We start from the raw sequence: 9307 nt of genomic DNA on the forward strand, positions 1-9307 counted from the left end.
AGGGAGGTAACAAAACTAGTAACAAGTGTATAGACATAGGGCTAGTCCTATAGAAATCCCCCCATAAGGTGATTTTTTAAGTGATTGGTTGGTCCTTAGCCCTGCCCCAATGACTCTGCAGTTTTGTGTTATAAAAGGTACTATTATGCAGAAGGTGACTGAGTCCTTGCTAGACTTGGCTCCCCGCTGCGTCTGATTGTCTCCGGGACCAGGAGGCTGGGGAATGGGCGAGCGGCGCGCTTACCTTTCCTCGGACCCAGTCCATCCTTGTACAGGTGGACTAAGACCCAACATCTGGCGCCCAACGTGCGGCATGAACAGTTACTTTTCGGCCGAGGCTAAGCGGTCTCTCAGGGTAAGTGAAAACCTTAGTATGGTTTATGCAGTTTCGTCCCAAAAGGACCTGGCCTTAAAGGCCTTACGCTATATGTTAAAAAGTGTCTGGGTAGCTGTCATAACCTTGGCCCTTTGGATTCAGACGGCCAATCTCTTTTCTTGGAACACTTGGTCATGGGTGGAAACACTCACCCTTAAGAGGGAGAGACACTTTGATACCGCCCTTAAAGCATCCTTCCACCCAGATGCTATAACCCTAGCTTTGGAAGGCGAGAGGGAGAAAGAGGAAGTGCAAGACTTGGGAGAGCCTAAAGCCTCAGAGGAAGATGGCGGGGAGAGAAAATGGGCTAAGTTTGATCAGGAATGCAGAGAGCCTGTGGAGGCACGAACTGTTGAGGTAAAAACAAAAGTAAAAATCGTCCCACCTAGCCCATCCACCCTAGAAGGGCCGGGACCACCCCCATACCTCCCCGGGGCAGAAGAGGCCTCCCCCTATGTAGAGCCACAGAGGGAGCTTTGTGATCGGTGCACTTATGATTGCCCAGGAGGGGAGAGGAGAAATGAGGCGACCTTTGCGGAAGCTTATCCGGTATACATAAAGCAGCATAGGGAAGTGAACTCTGGGCCAGGGAACCTGCTGCCTCAGGCCTACCCTGTTAATTTAGCTCCAGGCGGCAACAGAGCTCTGGAGTGGTATCTCTGGGAAGCGAAGGACTTAAAGGAGCTTCTCAAGGCAGTGGTGGAAGAAAATTCCCCCTGGGCCCAAACCCTGCTGCAAGATATAGCCTATCACCCATGCGTCCCCAAGGACTGGTTGGACGTGGCCAAGGCAGTCCTCACAAGTTCACAGTTCATAAAGTGGTGCACCTTCTTTAAGGAGGAGTGCAGGGTGAGTGCCGAAGCTAAGGAAACAGCCCAGCCAGCTATCCCCATTGCATATGCTATGCTGGCTGGGGCGGGGGAAGGATTCTCTGCGGGGATCCAGCAAGTTGCGCTGCCTGCTCCGTACCGTGAACAAGTGAGGCAGGCAGGACTTAATGCTTGGTACAAGCTGGATGAGGGGCCCACCGAATCTCCCATCGTGGGGGTGCGACAAAAGCCAGGAAAGTCACTGCCAAATTTTGTAGTTAGAGTCGAACACAGTCTCCGTTGTAAGTTGCTGGCTGGGGACCTTCAGGACCAGTTTGTTAAAATGCTTGTTTGGGAAGGAATAAATGCTGATCATTGGGTGGCCTGCGCTGGCCTGAGGGAGGCTCATAAATCCCCAGAGGCAGTTAAAACTAAGGTGGAACTTTCAGGTGTGGTGGCAACCCCTAAAAGCCCAACACTGCCTCAACGCACTGCGCCTCCAATTCCGCCCATGTGGCCACCCCTTTATGGTTATTCACCTCCCTTGAATAGCCCGCCTCCATCTTGTAAACAGCGTGCCTACCCAACCCCACAGCCAGTCCTGCTAGACCCCGACGTGCACAGTCTTCCCTGTAAATGGGGGACCACGGCCTTTCTCTGCACTCTCTTCCAGTCAGTGTAGCCTGTTACACCCTTGCAGGCCACAGCCAGATACTCTAGGGGAGACTAGTCCTTGGACTGCTTTTTTCCTCTCCATTTACAATTCAATGCTGTCCTCACTAGGAGGGGGAAGAAAAAAAAAATGCCTTTGGCTACCACTGGCCTTACTTAAAAGAACAAAAACCTCAATCCATTAACCCTTTCCAACCTAATGAGTCTTTATTTGCAGTTAATAAGACTTTTTCTCCAGCACTACGGAAGTCTCTCATTCCCTGCCGCTTTGTTTCAGATGTGTTTCCCTGTCCTAAGCAATGGGCTCCTATGCTGATGACCAGCTCTTTTCTGTGCTGCTGTAGTTAACTTATCTAAGAGTTTGCACGTGTCTTGAAGGTTTCGTGTTTTATTGGATTTGTCTGTCTTTAATGTTTGAGTGATTACCTAACTCTGATCAGATCTACCCCACAGCTTTGGTTATACGTACTAGTTTTTGGCTGAGCGGTTGGACTCTCTAACAGTTTAAATTCTCAAATGGAGTCTAACAACTTTGGGACTTCCAGTAGGATCCCTGGAACTCTCAAAGGATGGGACTCTACATTTGTTAAAGTAACAACTGTTTGAGTCAATTCAAATTATGCAAAGTATATTAAAATGTTGTGAATAATGTCAGACCTGTGCTGTATTCATGTTTTTGCTTTCCAGCTAGAGTGGTCTTATAAAAGTGAGAGTAAATTCTGTGTATACAAGCCCTTATATTGTTAACTAAAGTAAGCCAATACAGATTGGTTCAGAGAATTAAGTTAATGCCAAAGCCCTTCGGTTTGCTTGGTAGCTCACTTGCTTGGTTTTATGCTTTAAACTTGTTTCTCTTAACGATGAAGATCTTTTCAAAGTTGTAAACATGTACTAGTGTCCATGTTTGCTGTCCAGGAGGAGTTAATGGTGTGGTATTCATTAATAACTCAGTGTCTTATGTATTGTGTACTTTTCACATCTTAAATTCGATAAGAGAGACTTTTTGAGTTTGTTAGCATGTATTGTCATAGATTGTCCATACATGACAATTCAAGACTATGTAAAAGTAACTACAGGTATAAAGTTTCAGAAGGTGTGAGCAAGTCATGAAAGGTTTTAAAAGGTTTACAACTTTAAAATTGTTTACAGAGTTTTCTTTAAGTTACGTGCTAATGCCAAAATTACATTGACCTAAAGTTGAAGTAAAAAATGTGCACTAATGTTAGTAAATATCTGAAAATGGTCCAAGTCGTAAATCTTGGAATCTGTTTTTGCAAAAACTGTAACGTCTATTTTAACAGTGTCTGCTTAATGGGTTACTCTGCCATTTCTAAAGTTAGCTCCTTTTTAGCTCTGTTAAATAGTTCTGAGTTATGTGCGGATTTTGTGTGCTAACTCTTATGTTCAAGGTGTTTATTTCTGGTTTCCAAGGTAATCTAGTGTATACTCTACTGTCTCTGTTAAGTTCAGATTAATAAAAAACATTGTTAAATATCGTTATAATTAGATCTGCTCTAAAAGTGTTAAGATCACCCTGTCTAATGAAGGGTTATCATTTCAGGATGTTAAAAAATTCTATTCTAACCAGATACTCTAAATTCTCTTGGCACCTTTAACAAACTTTCTAAAAATCAAAGTTCTAAATTCTCTGAACTTTTGGTATCTTCAAAAGGGCCCCTGGAGATATCAAAAGATATATCTCTCATCTTACAGAGATAATAACCAATTGGGGTGTTTAAAAGTGCTGCCAAGATGTAAAATGATTCAACACTCTACTAAAATTCCTTACAACCCACAGGAACAGGCTATGGTGGAAAAAAAACCATCAATGCCTCAAAAAACAGTTATTAAAACAAAAAGGGGGAGTGGCTACCCCCCATCTACAGTTACATAAGGCCTTGTTTACCATCAATATTTTAAATTTTTCGAGAAAGGGTCAAGGGAGTCAAGGTTCCAAAAACATTGCAGACATTTAACCCCTAAACCTCAGGCGCTTGTTAGATGGAGAGACCATCTCACCCGACTCTGGAGAGGGCCTGACCCACTGATTCAGTTGGGAAGAGGATTTGGCTGTGTGTTCCCCATAGGGGAGTTGACTCCAATTTGAATACCAGCCAGAAATATCCGGCCTATGCCTGATGCAAGTAACAACCCACCCAGGGAGCAGTTTGCCCCTGAGGGAGATTCCCTTGTCTTTCCTCTTCCAGAAATGGATGGAGATCGAAATCCAAAGGCAGGCAATGATGTGGACGCTACTCTTCGCTGTGATCCTGAAGTGCCCGGCCCAGTGACGGGGGATTCGATGACCCAAACGAGATCATCAAAACACTTCAGGAGGACCTGAAAAAGATGAAGAGAACTCCAAGAAAGCCTCTTTTGGACGAGCCTTAATGGACTCTTTCCCTACCTCTTCTCTCTTCTTGGACTGTTTCTTGCCCTGCTGTTAATCCTTGCTATTGGCCCATGCATAATGAATAGGCTTATACAGTTTATACAACAGCGCATAGAGGCAACAAGGGTAAGACAGGTTGAGGTTCATTACCAGAGGCTGCTAGCCACAGAGGGCTACGATCCCCTGAACTGGGGAAGCGCTCCCGGTGCTCTCCACATTGCCAATGACGGGTAAGATTCCGGATGGACCGGAACAACCTAAGACAGGCGGTGGAGAAAGCTCACCACGCCCCCATAATTACAAGTCACGCGACACCCCAAGACGGGTAAAGCACCCAGCGTCCTGCACCAACCTAAGACAGGGCTCATGGCCAAGCTGCCTGGGTTACCAATGACGGGTAAGGGCAAGGACGGCTGGGGGCAACCTAAGACAGGGACTGCGTGCTAAAACAAAAAGGGGGAATCTGTGGGGCACCAGCGCGGCCAGGCCAGGCCAGGCCAGGCCCGGCCCGGGTGCCCCCGCCCGAGCTGGAGCCAAGTAAGATGGCGCCCAGAGGAAGTAAGATGGGCGGAATCCAAAGTTGTTTACCACTAAAACTAATTGGCTGCGCAACAACAAGGGAGGTAACAAAACTAGTAACAAGTGTATAGACATAGGGCTAGTCCTATAGAAATCCCCCCATAAGGTGATTTTTTAAGTGATTGGTTGGTCCTTAGCCCTGCCCCAATGACTCTGCAGTTTTGTGTTATAAAAGGTACTATTATGCAGAAGGTGACTGAGTCCTTGCTAGACTTGGCTCCCCGCTGCGTCTGATTGTCTCCGGGACCAGGAGGCTGGGGAACGGGCGAGCGGCGTGCTTACCTTTCCTCGGACCCAGTCCATCCTTGTATGGGTGGACTAAGACCCAACACGACCCAGTGGGCAAGCAACACACATGTGGTGGATAGGCTTATTGGCCTGCTCAAGTGAGATCCAATCACTTTAAACAGCTTGGGCATGCTAGTTCAAGCAAATAAGTCCAAGTTTATTCAGTAGATTTCATACACAACTAGCAAATCCAAGAGCTCTTTTTCTGAGTGTTGATATACAAATATATGCCAACATCTTACCATCTTACCTGTTAAGAACTTTTCAAGATACATATTTATTTTCTCTTTTATAGCTTGAACAATTGTTAGATATTTTTGTTTTTGCTGTTCATTTTATATGATTTATACCTTGCACTGGATTTTGCTTTTCTTTTGTCAGTACTCAAAATTATTGGCAAGACTCCACAAACTGTAAGCTGTTTTAGGCTTTTGTTTTTTGTTTGCTTTGTAAATAAATTTGACTCTCTGTAAGAAAGAGGCAGTACACACAGTCTGGTTAAAATAATAGGTTTTCCCCAGTTCAAATCCAGTTTTCTACTTACTACTTGTGAGACCTGGCTAATATAAGTCTCTTGATTTTCAGTCTTTTTTTTTTTTTAAAGATGTATTTATTTGAAAGGCAGGGGAGGGGAGGGGAGGGGAAGGAGAAAATCTTCCATCCACTGGTTCACTCCCAAACCGCCAGAACGGCCCAGGCTGGGCCAGTCCAAAGCCGGGAGCCAGGAACCTCTTCCATGTCTGTCACATGACTACAGGGGCTCAAGGACTTGGGCCATCCTCCACTGCCTTCCCAGGCCATAATCAGGGAGCTGGAAGGGAAGTGGAGCAGCCGGGACTCCGACAGCACCCATACACAATGCCGGCGCTGAAAACGCGCTCCCTTATCCGTGAGTCGCAGCGCTGGCCCCAATTTTCAGTTTTTGTGCATAAAATGAGGTAAAATCATCTACCTTGAAAGGTGAGTAAGGGGCCGGTGCCGTGGCTCACTTGGTTAATCCTTCACCTGCAGTGCCGGCATCCCACATGGGCGCTGGGTTCTAGTCCCGGTTGCTCCTCTTCCAGTCCAGATCTCTGCTATGGCCCGGGAGGGCAGTGGAGGGTGGCCCAAGTGCTTGGGCCCCTGTACCCTCGTGGGAGACCAGGAGGAGGCAGCTGGCTCCTGGCTTCTGATCGGCGTAGCTCTGGCTGTAGCAGCCATTTGGGGAGTGAACCAACAGAAGGAAGACCTTTCTCTCTGTCTCTCTCTCTCACTGTCTATAACTCTACCTGTCCAAAAAAAAAAAAAAAAAAAGAAGGTGAGTAAGGCATGTGAAATGAGCACAACAAAACCGGATAGAGTATTTTCCTATCCCTTCAGCACTAAGCATAGTAAGCGTTACCTAGGACCCTCCTCAGGCTCTTTGCTTCTTGTCTTCGGTTTTTTGCTTCAGCTTCCTTTCCCTCTGTGCATCTTTGTTTAGGTCTCTAAGTAGGTGAACTTGATATGGGCTCAGCAGTGAGCTAGTTAGTGAACAAAGTAGTTGGGACTTCCAGCAGCCACTGCTAAAATCCCACCCTCTTCCATGCTGGCTTGCCACACCCATTTCCCACAATGCACCTGTGCTTCACTCTTCCAACGTATGCATGACCACGTGAGGAGCTCCAAGTGAAGCCTTCTGAGAGATCGCCAGCACACTTAAGCCCCACCCAACTCCATTCATTTGCATATTCAATTCGGACACCACCACCTCTACCTGATAAAGGGGTACCCAAACTTCAGAGGGGGACACAACTGCAGCCAGCAGCACCAGCGGACACCTCTGTCTCCTCATGGAGTGAGGCTGGGTGCATTCACTTCTGAATATACACATTTTAAAATAAATCTTGCTCTTTTACTGTGTTTCTGCTTTGAATTCATCTCTTACGTTGAGACAAGAACTTGGAATAGACCCAACTGGGGACCCCAGCTCCCCATGTCACAACAAGCTGATGTTAGAGAATTCCTATGAACTTATTTTTTTTCCAAAGATGTATTTATATACTTGAAAGTCAGAGTTACACAGAGAGAGAAGGAAATGCAGAGAAAGAGAGAGGTCTTCCATCTGATGGTTTACTTCCCAATTTGCCGCAATCCGAAGCCAGGTACCAGGAGCTTTTTCCTGTTCTCCCACGCGGGTGCAGGGTCCCAAGGACTTGGGCCATCCTCCTCTGCTTTTCCAGGCCATAGCAGGGAGCTGGATAGGAAGTGGAGCAGCGGGGTCATGAACCAGAGTGCATATGGGATGCCCGCACCACAGGTGGTGGCTTTACCTGCTACGCCACAGTACCAGCCCCGCTATGAACTTTAAATATGTGCCTTCAGGTTTTCTGAAGTGTAACTGTGTTTCACTTTGTAGAGAGATTCAAATTGCATAAAAAAAAATTTTTTTTAAAAATTGCACCAGGCTCCCAAGTGCCTCTATAGAGGTTCTCCTCAGTATATCATGCTCATAGTGATATTTTTGTTTTAACCCTATTAGATTTTATTTATTTTCATTGTGTTTGAAAGGCAGAGGGACAAGATAGAAATCTTCCATCTGCTGGTTCGCCCCGCCCACCTTCTTAACCTCCCTGCTCCCAATTGCCCACAACAGCCAGGGATGGGCCAGGCTGAAGTCAGGAGCTAGAAACTCAATGTGGGTACTTGAGCGATCATCTGCTGCCTCCCAGGGTGTATTAGAGCGCAGAGGAACCCAGGTGGAACCAGGCACTCCCACATGGGATATGGGCATCCCAAGCAGCGACTCTAAAGGCACGCCCCCTGGCTGGATTTTTATGGAAACAATGGCTTCACTCTTCTCCACAGACAGCAAACCACATGAAATAACATCCGCTGAGTCTGACGAAGGAAATTTTACCTCATGCCTATTCTTTCATCAAACGCTAAATATTTCCCCTTTGAACATTAATTTAATATATAGTACTAATAGTCATATAAATTAATATGAATTATGATGGCCATACACAGTAAACAAAGTATTCAATAACTGAAGAATCACTTGTAGTTCCCTTGTTAAAAATATTCATGTAAAATGTTGGGCTTTCCTGCCAATGTATATCTTCATGGAAATACTGAATAAAACTAAGAACTTCATAATTTTCTTCTGTATTCATGAAACTGAAATGTCTCTTCCTTATAGGTAAAAAGGATTGGAAAATCAGATCTCATTTCAAAAACATGGCTAAAATTGAGAAGCATAAACTATGATTTCCTAATAGCTTTTCCATATGTCACTATACGTTCTATTATCAAGAATTTGGACTACTTTAGCTCTAAATTTTCCTGAAGTATTGGCATACTTAAGAGATTATTTTTACAGTTTTGCTAAATTTCACATGTACAGGTCACATTTAATTGGGTAAACAAGGGGACTGCAAACAGTTCATGGAAAATGGAAAGATTATTCTGGTACAAAAAAATTTTAAATCCATGCATGCAAATAACTGAATTATTTCTACCCTCAGATATTTCAAAAATAGTAAACACTACAGTGAGAGTGGAGCTATTTCCTTGAAAATTAGGTTAGAGGCCTATTTTCCAATGTTTGAAAGAGCAATTCATAAGTCGACTGGAATGTACTTTCAAATTCAAGTGATGCAGGTTTGGAAGACATTCTGTGTAAATTTTTACCCTACCTGCTAAAACTAAAGGATATATCCAATATATCACACTAGGAAAACTTATTCAGGTAGCTTAAATCCTTTCTAAAGGAAAGTGAAATGACAAGAAACAAAAGAAAAAACCTTATTAGACATAAAATAAAAACAAAATGCAAATTGCCCAGGAAAATGTCTTTTAAAAACTTTTAAAATCTATTTTAAAATGAAGAGTTATAAAAGTTAATACTCGCCGGCACCGTGGCTTAACAGGCTAATCCTCCGCCTTGCGGCGCCGGCACACTGGGTTCTAGTCCTAGTCGGGGCACCGGATTCTATCCTGGTTGCCCCTCTTCCAGGCCAGCTCTCTGCTATGGCCCGGGAAGGCAGTGGAGGATGGCCCAAGTGCTTGGGCCCTGCACCCGCATGGGAGACAAGGAGAAGCACCTGGCTCCTGGCTTCGGATCAGCACGATGCGCCGGCCGCAGCAGCCATTGGAGGGTGAACCAATGGCAAAAAGGAAGACCTCTCTCTCTCTCTCACTATCCACTCTGTCAAAAAAAAAAAAAAAAAA

Source organism: Lepus europaeus, chromosome 17 (assembly GCF_033115175.1).
Source record: "Lepus europaeus isolate LE1 chromosome 17, mLepTim1.pri, whole genome shotgun sequence".
NCBI lineage: Eukaryota > Metazoa > Chordata > Mammalia > Lagomorpha > Leporidae > Lepus > Lepus europaeus.